Source organism: Chiloscyllium plagiosum, unplaced genomic scaffold (genome assembly GCF_037043375.1).
Source record: "Chiloscyllium plagiosum isolate Xiang-an unplaced genomic scaffold, Cpla_swu_hap1 HiC_scaffold_37, whole genome shotgun sequence".
NCBI classification, from domain to species: Eukaryota; Metazoa; Chordata; class Chondrichthyes; order Orectolobiformes; family Hemiscylliidae; genus Chiloscyllium; species Chiloscyllium plagiosum.
The window spans coordinates 19,325,421-19,346,348 of NW_028270175.1; the positions used below are offsets into that span (position 1 = coordinate 19,325,421).

At 45.2% G+C, this 20,928-nt stretch overlaps 1 protein-coding gene across 1 annotated transcript in view; it reads right to left on the bottom strand.

Moving 5' to 3' along the window:
* Positions 1-20,720, bottom strand: part of kcnab2a (potassium voltage-gated channel subfamily A regulatory beta subunit 2a) — a 281,823-nt gene extending 261,103 nt beyond the window's left edge. The window contains exon 1 of the mRNA XM_043675966.2: positions 20,649-20,720. The gene's annotated coding sequence lies outside the window, so the exon portion shown is untranslated. The remainder of the gene's footprint in view (positions 1-20,648) is intronic.
* Between the last annotated feature and the right edge of the window lie 208 nt (positions 20,721-20,928).

A 20,928-nucleotide genomic window follows, 5' to 3' on the forward strand; every position in this document is an offset into this window, starting at 1 on the left:
CAGAGATGGTCCAGGTAAATTTAAGGTCAGGGTGGAATGTGTTGGTGAAGTTGATGAATTGCTCAACCTCCTCGCGGGAGCACGAGGTGGCGCCAATGCAGTCATCAATGTAGCGGAGGAAGAGGTGGGGAGTGGTGCCGGTGTAATTACAAAAGATCAACTGCTCTACATAGCCAACAAAGAGACAGACATATGTGGGGCCCATACGTGTGCCCATGGCTACCCCTTTGGTCTGGAGGAAGTGGGAGGATTCAAAGGAGAAATTGTTAAGGGTGAGGACCAGTTCGGCCAAACGAATGAGAGTGTCGATGGAAGGGTACTGTTGGGAACGTCTGGAGAGGAAAAAACGGAGGGCTTGGAGGCCCTGGTCATGGCGGATGGAGGTGTAGAGGGATTGGATATCCATGGTGAAGATGAGGTGTTGGGGGCCGGGGAAACGGAAGTCTTGGAGGAGGTGGAGGGCGTGGGTGGTGTCTCGAACGTATGTGGGGAGTTCCTGGACTGGGGGGATAGGACAGTGTCGAGGTAGGTAGAGATGAGTTCAGTGGGGCAGGAGCATGCTGAGACAATGGGTCGGCCAGGGTGGTCAGGCTTGTGGATCTTGGGAAGGAGGTAGAACCGGGCAGTGCGGGGTTCCCGGACTATGAGGTTGGAAGCTGTGGGTGGGAGATCTCCTGAGGTGATGAGGTTCTGTATGGTCTGGGAGATGATGGTTTGGTGATGGGGGGTGGGGTCACGGTCAAGGGGGCGGTAGGAAGAGGTGTCCTCAAGTTGGCGTTTGGCTTCAGCGATGTAGAGGTCAGTGCGCCAGACTACCACTGCGCCCCCTTTGTCCGCTGGCTTGATGGTGAGGTCAGGATTGGAGCAGAGGGATTGAAGGGCTGCGCGTTGTGAGGGCGAGAGGTTGGAGTGGGGGTCGACAGGTTGAGGCGGTTAATGTCCCGGCGGCAGTTGGAAATGAAGAGGTCGAGGGCAGGTAATAGGCCAGCGCGGGGTGTCCAGGTGGATGCAGTGTGTTGAAGGTGGGCGGGAGTCCTGATTGTGAAAGTAAGCTCGGAGGCGGAGGCGACGGAAGAATTGTTCGATGTCACGGCGTGTATTAAATTCATTGATGCGTGGACGGACGGGGACGAAGGTGAGTCCTTTGCTGAGGACTGATCGTTCGTCCTCAGTGAGGGGGAGGTCTGGGGGGATGGTGAAAACTCGGCAGGGCTGGGAGCTGGTGTGGGTGTAGAGCTGGGAGTGGGGTCGGAGCCAGTACCTGGAGTGGGTGTAATGGTGGGGGGAATGGGGGTAGAGTCATGAGCAGGGGTAGTGTTCCCCTCGGGGTTCTGGGGGGTGGGGATAGTGACAGTGGGGTCTGTGGGGGGCGTGTCAGCAGAATGCAGGTGAGTGGGGCTGGTGGGGTCGGAAGTGGTGGCAGACATGGCAGTAGGGGTGGCGGAAGTCACTGAGCGTGTGGCATCGGCGATGATGTGAGGGCCGGAAGTGGCTGTGGGAGTGGCCATGATGGGGGCAGAAATGACATCATCAATCAGCGTGGGGGTGGTAGCTGCATCAGCCGCATGGCTAATGGCATTTCCGAGGCCAGGGGAATCTTCTGGAATGTTCGAGGAGCGCTGGTTATGGAGCTGGGTAGATAAAGGTTTGTTGTACTTACAGTTTTTGATATTTGAGATGGAATTGAAATACTGTTTGTTGAGAGTATGAATTCTCCTGAGGATGTAGTACAGAGTGGGTCCTTTGCAATTCTGAGAGAGTGTGGCCCTCAGCTGAGGCAGGGCAGACTGTAGAGAGGTTAGGTACCGGCGCATTGCTGCAAGCATGGAGCGGAGGATCTTGATGGAGAACCGTTGCTGGTGTTTTTGAATCTGTAATCTGTACTGTTTGTCCTGTTCGGGTCCGAACTCTGCTGGTTTAAAGGTGGTCCGGAGTCCGTGTGGGGTGAGTTGGTTATGGAGACAGGCACTGAGGAAGCAAATGTGGCTGTGATACCGAGTTTGTTTCAGAACATGGTTGAAGAGCTTCAGGGCTGAGGAAATGACCTGGGAGTTGCAGTGAGAGAGAGACTCCCTGAGATTCTTGTAGAGAGAGGAAAACTTCTTCAAGGCAGGCATCCTTGCAAGAGGATTCGCAGTAGGGTTAAAATCAACGAGGTAAAAACAATGACTGCAGATGCTGGAAACCAGATTCTGGATCAGTGGTGCTGGAAGAGCACAGCAATTCAGGCAGCATCCGAGGACAGGCAAAATCGACGTTTCGGGCAAAAGCCCTTCATCAGGAATAAAGGCAGAGAGCCTGAAGCGTGGAGAGATAAGCTAGAGGAGGGTGGGGGTGGGGAGAGAGTGGCATAGAGTACAATAGGTCAGTGGGGAAGGAGATGAAGGTGATAGGTCAGGGAGGAGAGGGTGGAGTGGATAGGTGGAAAAGGAGCTGGGCCGGTCGGACAAGTCCGGACAGGTCAGGGGATCGAGTTTCTGGAGGTTAGAAGCTAGGATGAGGTGGGGGAAGGGGAAATGAGGAAACTGTTGAAATCCACATTGATGCCCTGGGGTTGAAGTGTTCCGAGGCGGAAGATGAGGCGTTCTTCCTCCAGGCGTCTGGTGGTTAGGGAGCGGCGGTGGAGGAGGCCCAGCACCTCCATATCCTCGGCAGAGTGGGAGGGGGAGTTGAAATGTTGAGCCACTGGGCAATGTGGTTGATTGGTGCGGGTGTCTCGGAGATGTTCCCTAAAGCGCTCTGCTAGGAGGCGTCCAGTCTCCCCAATGTAGAGGAGACCGCATCGGGAGCAACGGATACAATAGATGATATTAGTGGATGTGCAGGTAAAACTTTGATGGATGTGGAAAGCTCCTTTGGGGCCTTGGATAGAGGTGAGGGAGGAGGTGTTGGCTACGTAGAGCAGTTGATCTTCCGTAATTACACCGGCACCACTCCCCACCTCTTCCTCCGCTACATTGATGACTGCATTGGCGCCACCTCGTGCTCCCGCGAGGAGGTTGAGCAATTCATCAACTTCACCAACACATTCCACCCTGACCTTAAATTTACCTGGACCATCTCTGACACCTCCCTCCCCTTCCTGGACCTCTCCATCTCCATCAGTGACGACCGACTTGACACTGACATCTTCTACAAACCCACCGACTCCCACAACTACCTGGATTACACCTCTTCCCACCCTACCTCTTGCAAAAATGCCATCCCGTATTCCCAATTCCTCCGCCTCCGCCGTATCTGCTCCCAGGAGGAGCGGTTCCACCATAGAACACACCAGATGGCCTCCTTCTTTAGAGACCGCAATTTCCCTTCCCACGTGGTTAAAGATGCCCTCCAACGCATCTCATCCACATCCCGCACCTCCGCCCTCAGACCCAACCCCTCCAACCGCAACAAGGACAGAACGCCCCTGGTGCTCACCTTCCACCCGACCAACCTTCGCATAAACCAAATCATCCGCCGACATTTCCGCCACCTCCAAACAGACCCCACCACCAGGGATATATTTCCCTCCCCACCCCTCTCCGCCTTCCGCAAAGACCGTTCCCTCCGTGACTACCTGGTCAGGTCCACGCCCCCCTACGACCCACCCTCCCATCCTGGCACTTTCCCCTGCCACCGCAGGAACTGTAAAACCTGCGCCCACACCTCCTCCCTCACCTCTATCCAAGGCCCCAAAGGATCTTTCCACATCCATCAAAGTTTTACCTGCACATCCACTAATATCATCTATTGTATCCGTTGCTCCCGATGCGGTCTCCTCTACATTGGGGAGACTGGACGCCTCCTAGCAGAACGCTTTAGGGAACATCTCCGAGACACCCGCACCAATCAACCACATCGCCCAGTGGCTCAACATTTCAACTCCCCCTCCCACTCTGCCGAGGATATGGAGGTGCTGGGCCTCCTCCACCGCTGCTCCCTCACCACCAGACGCCTGGAGGAAGAACACCTCATCTTCCGCCTCGGAACACTTCAACCCCAGGGCATCAATGTGGATTTCAACAGTTTCCTCATTTCCCCTTCCCCCACCTCATCCTAGCTTCTAACCTCCAGAAACTCGATCCCCTGACCTGTCCGGACTTGTCCGACCTGCCCAGCTCCTTTTCCACCTATCTACTCCACCCTCTCCTCCCTGACCCATCACCTTCATCTCCTTCCCCACTGACCTATTGTACTCTATGCCACTCTCTCCCCACCCCCACCCTCCTCTAGCTTATCTCTCCACGCTTCAGGCTCTCTGCCTTTATTCCTGATGAAGGGCTTTTGCCCGAAACGTCGATTTTGCCTGTCCTCGGATGCTGCCTGAATTGCTGTGCTCTTCCAGCACCACTGATCCAGAATGCAGTGAAAGAGCAGATTAATTAAGCTGAAATTGGATGTTCATTGAGTAACTCAAATAGATTTGCTTTGTTGGGAGCACATATAAATAGCCAGCTTGCTATAGGATTCTGGAGTTAAGCAGAGGAAGGGAAGAGATGTTTGGTTGATTTTGCCTCAACAAAGCAACTGATTAACGAGTGCTATCAGAAGGATGTTGTGGAACTTGAAAGGGTTCAGAAAAGATTTATGATGCAATAGTAAGGTCCTTAGTTTGTTTTTAGGAGATTTTCCCCCTTAAAAATAGCTTAAGTATGAGTGATACTGGCATAAAAAGATTTATAATAAAGTGTAAAGAGCAAGGATGCTGATGATTAATAAAATATGGCAAAGATGGTGGGTCAGATGATTAGTGCTACTGCAGCAAATGGTAACTGCTGGATAACCAGTTGATCCAGAGTGCACTCATCTCCAGCGTTTCCAGTTTGAGCAACTTTAGATAAGTTGAGCTGGAGTGTAAGCTATAGACATCCTCACATCAGGGAGGAGGAAGTTACCGCAGACATTTCTTCTGGAGATAGTGACACCGTCATCATGCAATTCAAACTTTGCCTATGATCAGAAACTGGTGTATGTGACTGGAGGGTAAGCAAGTATGGGGACCAAGGAGTAGCTTTCAAGGAGCCTTAGCCGCTGCAATTATCCAACAGTTAAGGAGCTCTTACAACCTTAGGTCTCTGTGGGGAAATAGATGGTGACATCTTGAAAAATGTCCATATTACAGAGATGGTAGTGCTGGATATCTTAAAACACGTGAAGGTGGATACATCACATTTTTGACTGACTATTCAGCATCTGCAGTCCTCACTTTCTCCTGATCAGGCGTACCCCAGAATTCTGTGGGAAGCTAGGGAAGTGATTGCTGGGCCCCTTGCTAAGATATTTGGATCATCAATAGTCACAGGTGAGGTGCAGAAGACTGAAGGCTGATTAACAATGTGCCACTATTTAAGAAAGGTAGTAAGGAAAAGCCAGGAAAATATGGACGGTGAGCCTGACATCAGTGGTGGGCAAATTGTTGGAGGGACTCCAAAGGGACAGGATTTACATGTATTTGGAAAGGAAAGGACTGATTAGGGATCATCAATATGGCTTTGTATGTGGGAAATCACATCCCAGTAACTTGATTGAGGTTTTTGAAGAAGTAATAAAGAGAACTGATGAGGGCAGAGCAATGGATATGGATCTATACAGACTTCAACAAGGCATTTGACAAGGCTCCTCATGGTAGACTGGTTAGTAAGGTTAGATCTCATGGAATACAGGGAGAACTAATTGGATACAGAATTGGCTCGAAGGTAGAAGACAGAGGGTGGTGCTGGAGGGTTGCTTTTCAGACTGGAGGCCTGTGACCAGTGCAGTGCCACAAGGATCGGTCTGGGTCCACTGCTTTTCATCACTTATATAAATGATTTGGATGTGAACATGGGAGGTTTAGGAAGTAAGTTTGCAGATGAAACCAAAATTGGAGGTGTACTGGACGGCGAAAGAGATTACCACAGAGTGTAATGGGATCTTGATCAAATGCACCAATGGGCTGAGGAGTGGCAGTTGGAATTTGATTTAGATAAATGTGAGGTGCTGCATTTTGGAAAGGGAAATCAGGGCAGGACTTATATACTTAATGGTAAGGTCCTGGGAAGTGTTGCTGAACAAAGAGACCTTGGAGTGCAGGTTCATAGTTCCTTGAAACTGGAGTCACAGGTAGATAAAGTAATGAAGAAGGCGTCAGATATGCTTTCGTTTATTGATCAAAACATTGGGTATAGGAGTTGGGATGTCATGTTGTGGCTGTACAGGACATTGGTTAGGCCACTTTTGGAATATTGTTTACAATTCTGGTCTCCTTCCTATCAGAAGGATGTTGTGGAACTTGAAAGGGTTCAGAAAAGATTTATGATGATGTTGCCAAGGTTGGAAGATTTGAGCTATAGGGAGAGGCTAAACAGGCAGGGGCTGTTTTCCCTGGAGCATCAGAGGCTGAGGGGTGATCTTATAGAGGTTTATAAAATCATGAGGGGTATGGATAGGGTAAATAGACAAGGTCTTTTCCCAAGGTTGCGGGAGTCCAGAACTAAAGGGCAGAGGTTTAGGGTGAAAGGGGAAAGATTTAAAAAGGGACGGAACAGGCAACTTTTTCACACAGAGGGTGGTGCGTGTATGGAATGAGCTGTCAGAGGAAGTGGTGGAGGCCAGCACAATTACAACATTTAAAGGCATCTGGATGGGAATAAGAAAGGTTTAGAGGGATATGGGCCAAACATTGGTAAATGGGGACTGGATTAATTTAGGATATATGGCATCGACAAGTTGGACCAAAGGGTCTGTTTCCATGCTGTACATCTCTATGACTCTATGATTGCAGGAGGAATAGGAAATTGACCATGTGTCATGATATGGTGCGCCATTCGGCATGTAGTAATACAGGACATTGTTAAGATTAGATTAGATTACAGATTAGATTACAGTGTGGAAACAGGCCCTTCGGCCCAACAAGTCCACACCGACCCGCCGAAGCGAAACCCACCCATACCCCTACATTTACCCCTTACCTAACACTACGGGCAATTTAGTATGGCCAATTCACCTAACCTGCACATCTTTGGATTGTGGGAGGAAACCGGAGCACCCGGAGGAAACCCACGCAGACACGGGGAGAACGTGCAAACTCCACACAGTCGCCTGAGTTGGGAATTGAACCCGGGTCTCTGGCGCTGCGAGGCAGCAGTGCTAACCACTGTGCCACCGTGCCGCCCATAACTGGGGACGAATGTGTTCAAAAGACTGTTGCTTGCTGATGCCATGGTAAGAGCATCTCTTCAGGACTAGAAAGGAAAATGGGAATGAGAGGAGAAGCATCCAGTTGTAGTTCATTAGTCCTACCAATGGCATTGGACTGAGAGGTCTGCTGAAAGACTCTAAACAATTAGGAGATAAAATTTAAAAAGTTAAAATGAGTGTTTCAAAGATTGATACGAGAGGAATAGGTTTGTTTGTGGGGCACCAGCACAAGAGAGGAAGGCTATTATTCCAGTGGTGAGCTGAAACTTTATTGCTGGAACAGCACAGCAGGTCAGGCAGCATCTAGGGAACAGAAGATTCGACGTTTCGGGCACATGCCCTTCTTCAGGAATGAGCAGAGAGTGTTCAGCAGGAGAAGATAAAAGGTAGGGAGGAGGGACTTGGAGGAGGGGCGTTGGAAATGTGATAGGTGGAAAGAGGTCAAGGTGAGGGTGATAGGTCGGAGTAGGGTGGAGGCGGAGAGGTCAAGAAGAAGACTGCAGGTCAGGAAGGCGGTGCCGGGCTGGAGGGATTCGGCTGAGACAAGGTGGGGGGAGGGGGGATGAAGAAACTGGTGAAGTCCAAGTTCATCCCCTGTGGTTGGAGGGTTCCCAGTCGGAAGATAAGACGCTCCTCCTCCGACCGTCGCGTTGTTGTGGTTTGGCGGTGGATGAGTCCAATGACCTGCATATCCTCGGTGGAGTGGGAGGGGGAGTTGAAATGCTGTGCTACAGGGTGATTGGGTTGGTTCGTCCGGGTGGCCCAGAGGTGCTCTCTGAATCGCTCCGCAAGTAGGCGGCCTGTCTCCCCAATATAGAGGAGGCCACACCGGCTGCAGCGGATGCAGTAGATAATGTGGGTGGAGGTGCAGGTGAATCTGTGGCGGATATGGAAGTTTCCTTTGGGGCCTTGGAGAGAAGTGAGGGGGGAGGTGTGGGCGCAAGTGTTGCACCTCCTGCGGTTGCAAGGGAAGGTGCCGGGAGTGGAGGTTGGGTTGGTGGGGGGTATGGATCTGACAAGGGAGTCGCGGAGGGAGTGGTCTCTACGGAAAGCTGATAGAGGAGGGGAGGGAAATATTCCAGTGGGACAGGCTCTGCCCGAATCATGGTGGATTCAGTGTCCAGTTGAAAAACTCAGGCTATACAGAGGGCTTTAAACTAATTAGAGGAGGAAAGGGAACACTTGGCCTTACAAAGCAAAAGGATTTGATGGAATAGGAAGGATGAAAATGAACAAACCAGCAAAAACAAATAGGGTCAAAGGTGATAGCAAATAGTAAAAAGGCAAAGTTTAATGGCTCTTAAATGTGCAAAGTATTTGGAACAATAAATTAATGGCACATATTAATTAGCATATTTTTCTAGCCATTGTGGAGACACGATTACATGAAGATAGAAACAGAAATGAGAAGAAGAGTATGGGATTTTTCGCCCAGGCTGAAATAAGTACAATAGCATAAAATGATTTTTGATTGGAACATGTAGGATCCGTAAGATTGAATTTTTAAGAAAAAGGAAGATGAAACTGGTGGGAGTAGTCCATAGGACTAAGAAGTTGTTCTGCAGGATAGAAAAAAGTTAAAATATGATGAGGGCATGTTTAATTAAAAAGTACACTAATCATGGTTGATTTCATCCTTTTTCATAGATTAGGAAAATGAAACTGGCAGAGGCAGCCACAAAGAATATTGTGGGGACAATTCTCTCAAACATTGTTGTGAATTCTACCAGGGATCAGGCAAAGCCAGTTTAATTAATTTTGTTTTAAAAACAGTGACTATGACATTGTAGAATTTAACGTTTCAGTTGTCATGAAAAACCTGGGTCAAAAAACTATGCTATACCTATATGGGATGATTATGGGATAATTATAAAGGAATAAGGGCAGAAGTTGGCTGAAGTAAATTAGAAAAAGGAACTTAGCAGAAAAGACCATTATTGGACAATGGTAGGTGTTTAAGAAAACAATGATTCTTGAAGATATTCCAGAGAGAAAAATGGATTCTAGGAAGGGGATAAACCAACTATTCTTGACCAAAGAAATTAAGGATAACATCAATGTGGCGAAGGTTAGTGCTAAGCCGGAGGACTAAGCAAGTATTTATTTGAAAAATACAAGAAAAGATGACCTCCAAAAAAAGAAAATAAACCAAGGGCAAATTGGCAAGTAAAATAAAACTGTAAAGTATGAGCTTCTTTAAATTTATAAAGAGGCCATCGTTAACACCCGCCCCTTTAGAGTAAAGCTAGGGGAACGAAAACTAGGAACTGACCAATTAAATTTTTAAAAATCCATCCATCTTCACTATGAAAGACACTAACACCATTCCAAACTTACTAAGTCAAGGGGCTTTTGGTAAAGCATTTGCAAGACACTAGACAAACCTCAAGTGGAATACTGCGAACTGTTTTGAGCAACCCTTTTTAATCTAAGGAAAAACATCAACAATGCAGGCAGTTCAAAGAAGGTCCACTTGACTGATAGCAGGTATGGAGGGACTGCCTTATGAGGAAATTGAGTAAATTGGGCCTATACTCACTGGAATGAAGAAGCATGAGAGTTGACCTTATTGAAACATACAAGATTGAGACTTGAAAGGGTAAATACAGAAAGGTTGTTTCCTCCCTTTTGTGGAAGAATATGGGACCAGAGGATACGATCTCTGAATAAGGGGTCATGTATTTAAAAAGTATTTGAATAGTCTCTGATCTTTTGACATGAATGAGAGTTTCAGCAGCTGAGTTAAGGAAGGTTTGGAGTCAGGCAATTAGAAATGGAAGTAGACAGTCTAGGTGCTGCAGCAGAAATGGCTAAAAGCTTGTGTGGAGAAGGAAGATATAGTCAAATATTAAGTTACAAATTGGAGAAAACTTGCCATATCACAGTTACACAGAATGTCAATTATGACCTTAAACTAAGGCAGAATCCTGCTTGTAATTGTGAGAAAGAAATATATGGACTTAGGAGGCAACAACACATTCAAGAACTTGAGAGGAGATTCTCTATTCATCAGGTATTGTGAACATTCACTCTTTGATCCTGTTTCCTCATACAATTAGATGGTGTCTAATATGTACCACATACCCATTTATCCACACAATATTTGCTGACATCAATGATCCAATAATTGACTTTTGTTTATTTTCTATTAATCTATTTTTTTTTGAGTTGTAAAAGAAATAACTAACAAAATTAACATATATTTAAGATTGATCACTGCTCGAGGACAAGATCCTGGGTGTCAGCAAGTGCTGCCTTACCCAGTACTGTTTCCAAAGTCTTTATTACCTTGCCTAACCATGTTAAAAAAATCACAGAACACCAGGTAATAGTCCAACAGGTTTATTTGAAAGTACTAGCTTTTGGCGCTCTGAAAGCTAGCACAGGCACTTCCAAATACACCTGTTGGACCATAACCTGGTGTTCTGTGATTTTTAATTTTGTCCACCCCAGTCCAACACCAGCATCTCCACATCTTGCCTAACAATAACAGTTGTTAAATTTCATTTGCTCTGTCCACACAGTTGTTTGGGAGAACATTTTCAGATTTATTTTGTGTATGAAGTGCTGTTTCTTGTCATCGCCTCTGAATAATTTAGTTGTAAGTTTTTAAGATCTCTTCTCTTATTTTGAATTCTATCACAGGATGTAGTTTATCTATATCTATCGAATGTTTCAACATTAAGTCTAACATGACTCTTCAGAACTTCTTTTCTGAAGAGTCACACTAGACTTAAAACATCAACTGTTTCTCTCTTCACAGACGCTGACAAGACCCTGTTTTATTTCCGCCAGCATTTGCAATACTTTTTGATTGATTAAACATTTGGACAATCTCAATTAGGTTTATTTAAATCAAACTCAATCCAAACTTTACTTGAGCAACATGTCCTCAGGTGAATCTGTCCTACACCTGGTCCAAAGCAATCTTTAAATGTGGTGCCCAGAAGTGACCATAGTGTAACCATTGGAAAAACTCAACATTAAAGTTGATGCAAAGTTTCCACCGTTTTAAATTTATCAACTTGTTCAGCTATTTTATGGTGCATATCAAGTAGGTCACGAACCCAGACTTTCTGGCCTAGATGCTATTATACCACAAGCCCTTTCACCCTTCAGTATATTGTCTTTCAGATGGCCACTAACATTTCGTTAAGCTTCTGCACTTAATCATTTGCTTTTTAGTACGGTTCTTCCTGGGGCATACCAAAACACTTTACAGTCAATAAAACACTTTTGTTAATGCTGTAATTTAGGAAAAAGTTGTAACACTACTAAAAGGCATTATGAACAACTGAGACCTATTTACTCAGCAAAGACTTAATCTCCAACAAGAAATTATTCCACATTGTCATAAATTAACATTGGGAAAACGAAACTAAACTATCACTCCACTGTAGTCAATTCTTGTTAAACCAATGTGACCTAGAGCCAAGTGAAATATTACATCTCTCAAGATATTTAACTTGCCAGGCTGTTCAGCATTTCAAATGGAAACAAAGACTAAACTGGCCTACAGGACAAGGCAGCAGAAGACATGCCCTGTGAAGTGTGACCTACAACACAGTAAAAATCAATGTCAGCATGAACATTTCAATACAATATGCATTTAGTATTAGCTTTGTTTCCAGTGATAGCAAAGGATAGATGCTGGAGCATTGGAATAGGAAGTCAACTAAATGATGTACAGTCTTAAGTCTAATTGTCAGGATATCTATTTTTAAAAAAGACAATATAGACATGATTGAGGGTTTAAGGTGAAGGAAATGTATAGATGCTGATTGGATAATTCAAATTAAAAGACTGACCAGTCAGTGCAGGTTAGATTCCAATGACACAACTGCAGTCTCTGTATTTTAAATATACTATGGAATTACACAATGAATTTACATGTCAAAAGTGAACTTGAGTTTCAACAGAAGACTACTTTTGTTAAATGAAATATCAATTGGTTGGAATCCAACTGTTGCCATTCTGCTTGGCTGCATTAGGAAATCAAAAACATTCTAGAGGTTTCTTTCCTGAATTGGTCCATTTTATACATTATAAGGCCACACAATGAATGCCTCAAAGCGTGTATTCGGTACATTGTTTTAATGGGAAATGTTAGATCCATTGGAATTACAACATTTACTGTCTTTCTCTCCAAACACTGCCAAACCTGTTGTGTTTCTCAATCACATTGGGTTTTACTGTGTTGGTCTTTTATAGCTTTTTTTAGTATATCACCCAAAAGTATTTCATTGTGGCGGCTTGAAAAGGTCCTGCACAAAAAAATTACATGCTTGCCAGTTCTGAGTAACGAGAGGTTTTAATAAGAGAAAGCACTGCACCTCTTAACAGTAAGGACCTGAAAGAGGCTGAGGTAACTAGTTGTTGTCAGGAACAACCACCTAACAGATGCTCTTAATAACTTAGGCGCCAATAAAATGGCTTGTCGGTGCAAATTAACAAATCTGCTACAGCTGCATAAAATGGCTTTTAAGTTACTAACTGCTAATTCTGCTATAGTTGCATAATTGACTAACCATAGTCTGCTTCAATAAAGATTAACAGACCATGCTCCCTTTACAGCACAGAAATAATTCGCCAAGACAAAAAATTACTGGCCATCCTAGCTGACCTTCAGATGCAGGTGCAATGGCTCGGTTAGTGATATAAGGTGGCCTGAGTGTTGGAAAACAAAGTTGGTTCCCAGGAAATATCATTCATTGAACCAAAGAACTGTCAAATAAAGTGATATCACATATTGATTGGTAATTATTTGAATGTACTATGCGATCACAGCCTCTACCCTTCTTTAATAAAAGTATAAAAATGTCTTTGTCTTCAGCCAGGTGCACTGCTCCTCTGAGGAACACGGAGGTTTTTAACCTCTGTTTCTGGGCACTCTGTGCCCCGCCGTGTGAAAATTAAAGAGTGAAGTCTTAGAAGCCAGACAGATTGAGAGTGTTTATTGACCGATCTCGGAACAGAGACACCCTGCAGGGGCCCAGATTTTCATCTGGTGCCGTGACTCTGATTCGGTACGGACAGTGGTGTAAGAGCCTCAAGTCCTCCAATATTGAGTGTAGAGGAATCGGCCGGCCAGACTGAGTATTTTCTCCATTTGGTTTTCCTTGCATTCAAGTTGCAGTTGACTCGACCCCTCACTGTCTATCGTCTAAGTCCAGCCTGAAAAGAATCAGTCCTAGTAAGAATTCATTAAAAAAAGGAGTCGGGGACTCCCACTAACAGGTCGGGAACCTGCATAAGGAAGTACTTCAAAATGAGTCGGAGACTCAGATACAATCGAATGGTTGTTGAAATTGATTTCCAAATTGTCCTGCGAAAGATGAAGAAAGAAAGTATCGTGATACATTATAACGAGACTGTTGAGGATTTTTAGAAAGTTCAGAAAGGTTTACGGAAGTCATTAGTTTTGTTGTTAGGTTATTGAATAGTGAAAATCTTAAATCGCGATTATAAAACAAGGCTGTTTTATCATCCCGACTTAAGATCTTCACTATTCAATAAGTAATAATATAGACAAGACAGAAGATCTGTCTTCTTCATTGATGAAACTATGTGAAAAGTGTCTGGAAAAGTTTGAAAGCCTGTGAAAACATTCTGGCGCCTTAAATAAGACATTAGGTGATGAGCAGTGGCCACTGAACAGCCCTAAACATACTCAATTGGTTAAATCAGCCCAGTAATTGATTTGGCGACCAAATTTGGGCTCAAAAATCGAAAGAATTGATTGAACTGTGACAGCAATTTTGTTGTGAAAGCTACAAAGAATCAGTTTTCTGTTCATGGGAAGATACTACCACCAAATTGGGAACTGAATAAACCAATGACAGTCCATGAAATCTATTGAGGCCCTCAAAAATGAATGTGCTCGAGTCAAACATAGACATAAACAAAAAGTAGCCACTGGTGACTGATAATCAAAAAGACCTGTGCAGTTCGATGGTTGGCCTTGGTTTGGTTCCGGGAGACAAAGAAAATTCAGATTTAGATGATTGGTGTTTCCTATCTGCGCCTTCCACTGGCACCACCTCCCCCACCCCCACCTAACCCGCAAGCAGCTCTTAATGCACTCCCTCCCCCCCCATTTATTCCAGTCCCTGCTACATCGGCAAGTCAAGCGCCCCCAGCCCTAACCCCTTTCCCACATATTATTCAACCTCCTGCTTATCAAGCTGTTGTTGCTGCTCATTCTCAAATCCCCATTGTTCCCCCGTCGTTCTCCCACCTGGATTCACCCCCACTATTGCCGCTTCCTCAGACTCTCAGATTCCCGTTAGTTTGGCAGCTGTAGCTCGTCCTCAGACATACGCTGCTGCCGTAGCCACGCCTCTTCCACCACTCCCTCCTCAGTTTACCAACCCTGTTGCTTGGAATAACTCGCAATCAACTGAAATGGAGATCTCGCCAATCCTCTAAAAAGTCTCACCGTGCTTTGCCACAACTTATCCAACAATCAGAAACCCTATTGAATCTCTCTTGAGGACTCGGGAGATGAAATACCCGATCCAGGCATGCTCCCTATAAGAGAACCCACGAATCCGCAGACTGGCGCTGCCAGTCAAAATGCCTCTATGTTTACTGCCCTTGGAAGCCCATGAAATTATTTCTATTCTCAGTAATGCTCTGGATCGCCACAAGCTCCCCAATAGGTTGTTGATTTCCTAAACACCACGATTAAAGTTTACGATGGCACTGCCCAAGATTTTTGGGCTCTTCTTCGACAGTTCCTTACCCGTATGAATATGCCCGTTTCACTGAATGGTTATAATGATTTTGCTGCCCTCGCCAACGCTGTGGCTCAGGATCAGCAGTGACAGGATGATATCCTTGCTGCTACATCCTCCATACTGGCAAAACCTATTGACCTTACTAGTATCCTCGAACTTCACCCTTAAAAGTAAGGAATCTGCTGAAGACTTTCTTGAATGCTTTCGAGAATGTTATGAATCCTATTCTGGAGATCAGGCTTTGAATTTCCATGTTGTTAATGCTAAATATAGCTATGTTATTGAACTGTCTGCCGCTCTCTGTCACCATTGCAGTTAAGACAAATAACCTGAACTGGGTCGACGGTAATCCCAATCAACTTCTTCGTTCCGTTATGGCTTAATGGAAACATCAGAGCAAAGACAAGGTGCCGACCTGCGTAAAGTGTGAATTTGTTGTCCAGAAAGAGACTTAACAATTACCTATGCATTGCAGTAGCAGTCCTTCACCCTTTCGAGGCCACATTCATGGACATGACCGGGGGCGGTCCCTCCCAGATAACTTCCTCAGAGCTGTTTCAATTGTGGCAACCCATATCACTGGGTTCATCACTGCCCAACGCAAGGCTGCTTTATTTGTTGCTACCCTTTTCACTGGGCGTCTAATTGCCCTAAAGGACAACAGGGGGGAGGCAGATATGAAAGTTACCTTCAGGACCCTTATGACAACTGGGGGAAACTCCCTAATAATAATCACCGTTTGACACAAGCAAGAGGCAGAGGACGACTCACTAATTTTTTGCAAAATAATGCTTTTTCCCAATGACTAAGGAACTTTTCTTTGAAGTCTGTGTCCTGCAAGCAGGAACCTACAGTCTTTCTTAAAGTTGAAAACAGATGGTATTCCTTTCTGATTACAGGAGCTTCAATGTCCTCGCGAAATCTGACATGAACCTTCCAATTTCTAAGACAACCCAAAAATTATCTAGCTTCCGAGGAGAAACCCATCATTATCCAGTTTCTCATCCAGTCCCTGTCTATTTCCAAGGCTATTCCCTGGACCACCGCTTTGTGATTACTACCACATTATCCTGCAACATAATGGGACGAGATCTGCTATGTGCCTTTCAAGTCAAAATGCCTGTTCCCCTGATGGTGTCCAACTTGATTAGGACTCAGGTGAACGCCAACTGTACGTGTCCACTAAACCCCAATGGTAGTCACTTGACCTTGACACCCAAGGTTCTGGAAGTCATGTCGCGCTTACTTATAGTCGGCCAGACCAAGACCAATCCCTTGAACGTTTTTTCAGGGATTTTAATGGTATTGAATGCACTATACAGATCCTGGCACGGGTCACCAGGCCGGAGGGTGAAGCAGATTACGTTCAAACACCCACTCACCTATGGAAACAGGCAGATATCCCAGCCCCTCACATCACCCAGAAGATCAATCCGCCTTCTCGTGCTAAAGACCTGGGCCCTTTGGTCCACTGTGCAACCACCAGAGCTGATCCACACTGCTATCATCTACAAACAATCCAAGGAGGGATGATTATCCTCTATTGCTCAAATCCTACCTCTCAGTGCCACACTCCTGCACCATGAAAGTCAGGATGTCCACCCTGATGTACGAGCTGAAACATCCTCTCATGTCGGACTTACGGAATTGTAAACCCATTCAGATCGCTCTAAAACCAAATGTTACTCTACCATCCATCCGCCAATACCTGCTGAAACAACAGGTGATACCGAGCCTCATTGCTCTGATTGATGACTTTCTCCGCCAAGGCATCTTGGTCCCTTGCCAATCTCCCTGTAACACTCCAATTACGGGTGTCCTAAAACCTGGCATGTCAGACCAGTATAGACTGGTTCAAGACTTAAGAGCTATCAACACTATTGTCCAGCCTCTTCATGTCCTGGTCCCAAATCCAGCTCATATTCTAATCGCAGTACCATCAGACACTAAATTTTTCACTGCAACATGCTTTTTTCTCTCTGCCTCTTCATGAAGACAGTCAGTTGATGTGGACCCAACTACCTCAAGGCTTCATACATTCTCCAACCTTTTTCTCTCAGGTCTTACAGAAACAATTGTGGTCTCTCACCCTCACAGGTGGGTTTGCACTGATCCAATATGTAGACCCATCTAGATAAAGGGTCAAATTGCTCCGATGTTGTCGTCCTCCTCAACTATCTGAAACATCTGGGCTGTGTTGTCTCTCTCAAAAAGGTCTCAATTGCACGATGCCAGGTAAAGTTTCTAGGTTTCATTCTGTCAGCTGATTCACGCTCTCTTGAACAGAGCCACATCAATCCTATTGTCAACTTCCCAATCCCAACAACTGCGAAAAAGCTTCGCTAGTGGCTAGGCATGGTCAACTTCTGCCGACAATGGATCCCGAACACTGCTCTCCTCGTTAAGATGTTGACACCTTTTACTTCCCACGAAGGGGCCTTCGAGCTCTCCTAAGAAGCAAAGCAAGCCTTAGGCGAACTAAAACAAACCTTGTCACAAGTTCTAGCTTTGAGAAGACCCCTCTCTGACAGACCTTTCCAACTTTAGTGCACTATTCTGGATGACTGTGCTTCCTCAGGTCTCACTCAGCTACATGGAGATCGACACCGTCCAGTTGCCGATTTCGCTACTAAACTTGACTCTTGCCTTCGGACATCCCCGTTTTACTCAGATCCATTCTGCTATTTATCTTAGTTTACAGTCTGCAGAAAACCTCACACTTCAGCAGGACATTGTCGTCTACAGTTCTCATGAAGTGATCGCCCTGTTAGGACAATTGCAAACTCAACAGTTGGCTGCTGCTCACCAAAACCATTATGAGATTTACCTCCTCAACAACCCAACTGACCTTTAAGTACTCTACCACCATTAATCCTGCCGATTTCCTTGCACATCCCTCATCACCATTACCCACTCCAGATCATGACTGTTTTCTCCTCATCAAATGAGGACATCCAAATTCATCCAGCTCGTTCCAATGCTCCCATCCCAGACCCTGATATTAAAATGTTCACTGAAGGTGGTTCTTCTACTGACCATATAGGTACTCGCCTCTTAGGCTACACGATAGTTGATAACCATGGCTCCGTCCTGGAATCAGCTTCTTTTGAGATTCCCTTTCTTGTCCAACAAGCTGAACGTTTTACCCCGATCCATGCCTGAGCCCTCAGGACTGGCCTTCATATTAACATTTACACCAAGTCCTGCTATGCTTTCAGAATGGTGCATGATTTTTTTAGCTCCAGAAAAAAAGAGAGGGTTTTTGATGTCTTCAGGTACTCCCATTTCTCACCGCCAGCTCATCTCGGACCTTTTAACTGTGCCCCTGCTCCCAAAACAGGTTTCAGCAGAATAAGTATGTTTTGGTCACTGTGGAAGTTTTTTTCTAAACGAAGCTTACCCCACTTCCAACACCGTTAAAAATGTTTTACTCAGAGAAATTATTCCTGCTTTGGTATTCCTTTCTGCCTGTCTTCTGACAATGGTCCTCAATTTATTAGTGATATTAAAGAGCAATTATGCTTTCATTTTGATATCTGCCAACAACTTCATCGTGCTCATCGCCCACAGGCTGCAGGGCTCGCGGAGCTTTGTAACCAGACAATGAAAACTAAACTTGCCAAATTGACTTCTGAGACAGGTCTTTCCTGGGTTAGGCTATTGCCTCTGGTATTGTTCCAACAATAATGCACTCCTGTGAGTAAAACTCACTTACCCTCTGCTTCAGAGAACATCCCTGGGACACCTGCACCAATCAACCCCACCGCCCCGTGACTGAACATTTCAACTCCCTCTCTCACTCTGCCGAGGACATGCAGGTCCTGGGCCTCCTCCACTGCCACTCCCTCACCACCTGAAGGAAGAACGCCTCATCTTCCACTATGGAACTCTTCAACCCCTTGGCATCAATGTGGACTTCACCAGTTTCCTCATTTCCCTCCCCCCACCTTACCCCCAGATCTTATCTTCCAGCTCAGCACTACCCTCACGACCTGTCCATCTTCCCTCCCACCTATCCGTTCCACCCTCCTCTCCACCACTAGAAAAAGAATCAGAGCTCCTTGGTAGGAAAATATACAGATACTCAAAAAATTGCAAATGGATAGTTATGCACAAGTGGAAGGTAATCCTTTAAGTGTAAGTGAAAAAGAAAACCATGATATAGTGCTAACACTCATTTCACTGAGCAAAATGAATCTTCCCTATAGAATAAAACTACTGATGCTGGAAATCTGACTTGAGTTTTGAAGAAGGGTCATTGGACTCACACTATTAACTCTGCTTTCTCTCCACAGGTGCTGCCAGAACTGAGGTTTTTCCAACAATTTGCTTTTGTCTCATCCTTTCAAAATAGGCCTATACTGCATCCACATTATTGAGTGTATTAGCACAAAGTTCCTTTGTAGTGAACATCAGAATTGTGTATCATCCGGTTTCCTTAACATTTAGTTAACTTTCCTTTTCCTAACCCAATAGTTCTGAAGCCAACGCAGCACTGAAGATACTACAAATCAATCTTGCTGCCACATACTGCTTCAGTTGTTCTAGCCTTAAGTAGTCAGGCCACATGTTTAAGTCCATCCATATCAACTGTGTATGGATGATGTGACCACCTACGTTATAATTAAAAGATGAGGGATGACCCAGAGGCTGATTATGGCCGTGTATGTCAGACCACACGCACATCGACCTGCTCATTAAGATTCGTTGCAAGAGGAACCATTGCGCCATTCAACATTTCAGGTCACTGGACAACCAAGATAGACATCCTATTAGAAGCTATTCCTCTCAAAAAGTTGGAGCACCTTGCCTAAATTAGAACAACGTTTCTGAATCCACTAGTCAAAACAATTCCTGTAAAATTTTACTCGTGCACATATCAATAGTCAATTAATAATCTCCTCCACTTAACCTGAAAAAAAATCTATATTTTCGCAATCCTAAACTGGGAAATGTCAGCATAGATACTACCATGATGATTGCATGGCCATTTAAAATCTTTTAATTGTCAAGGCCTATGTTGGTACATCAGTCTTGCCCACGGGATTTCTTAATCGTAAAAAATATTTTGAATCGTACGTCATAATCTTTTAAATTACCCCGCAAAAATTCCAATAAAAATCTTTAAAATAGATATTCGGTTTTATAAACGTGCCTCAGTATAATGCATGCAATTTGAATAACTTTTTAACTAAGTCCATTTTAAACCAATAACGTTTAAATTTGAGAGCGCGCAGGTGCCAGTAATGTCGCAATTCACAGCCCGAGGAAATGAATCGCCAGCGTGCAGCATCTCCACATCTTTAAAAGATCATAAATCCCCTTCGGAATTGCTTTAAACCGATTATCTCTCAAATAAACGATGAAGTCAGGGCACTGTATAAACGAGACGCATGCCATGTTTGAGATGAGTAGAGCTGATCGCCCACCGGTGTTTACCACAATGCTCCCCGGCGCTAGCACCCGATTCTGCGAGTTATAACAGCACTTTGACATCGATTTACTAACGTGCATTAAAACACAGGGTATTCAAATTTCAGTCTGGTTTGATTTTCCTCTCTGCTAGGGTTAAATACGACGCATGAGTTATTCTTCACCGCTGCTTTTTGAAAAAAAAATTATTCTCACCCAAGTTTTATCATAGCCAACTCTAATTTGTAATTTCGTTTGCTCATGCTGCGGTTAAAGAGTTTGGGTCATTTTTTTTTTGCTCTAATTTATTAACGACCACCACGCTCCGATACGTACCTCCAACGCTCTCCTCTTGTTTTTGCCGCCTCTGCCCAGTACCAGCACGCGCCGCCCCGCAACCGGACCTGCTGCTCCCCACCGCCCCCCCCCTCAGGAAGTCCCGCCTCTGCACCACAGCCATTGGTCCTGGCCCGCGCCGCTGCGGCGAGACCCCTTCCCCTAATTGGACCTGACGTCTTGCCAATCAGATCCACGACGGTTGTGGATCGGGGAAGCTTGAGGCCGCGCGGAGGCGGGGTTGAAATGGCCGACCGCTGTCAAAGGTTCACGTCAAAAT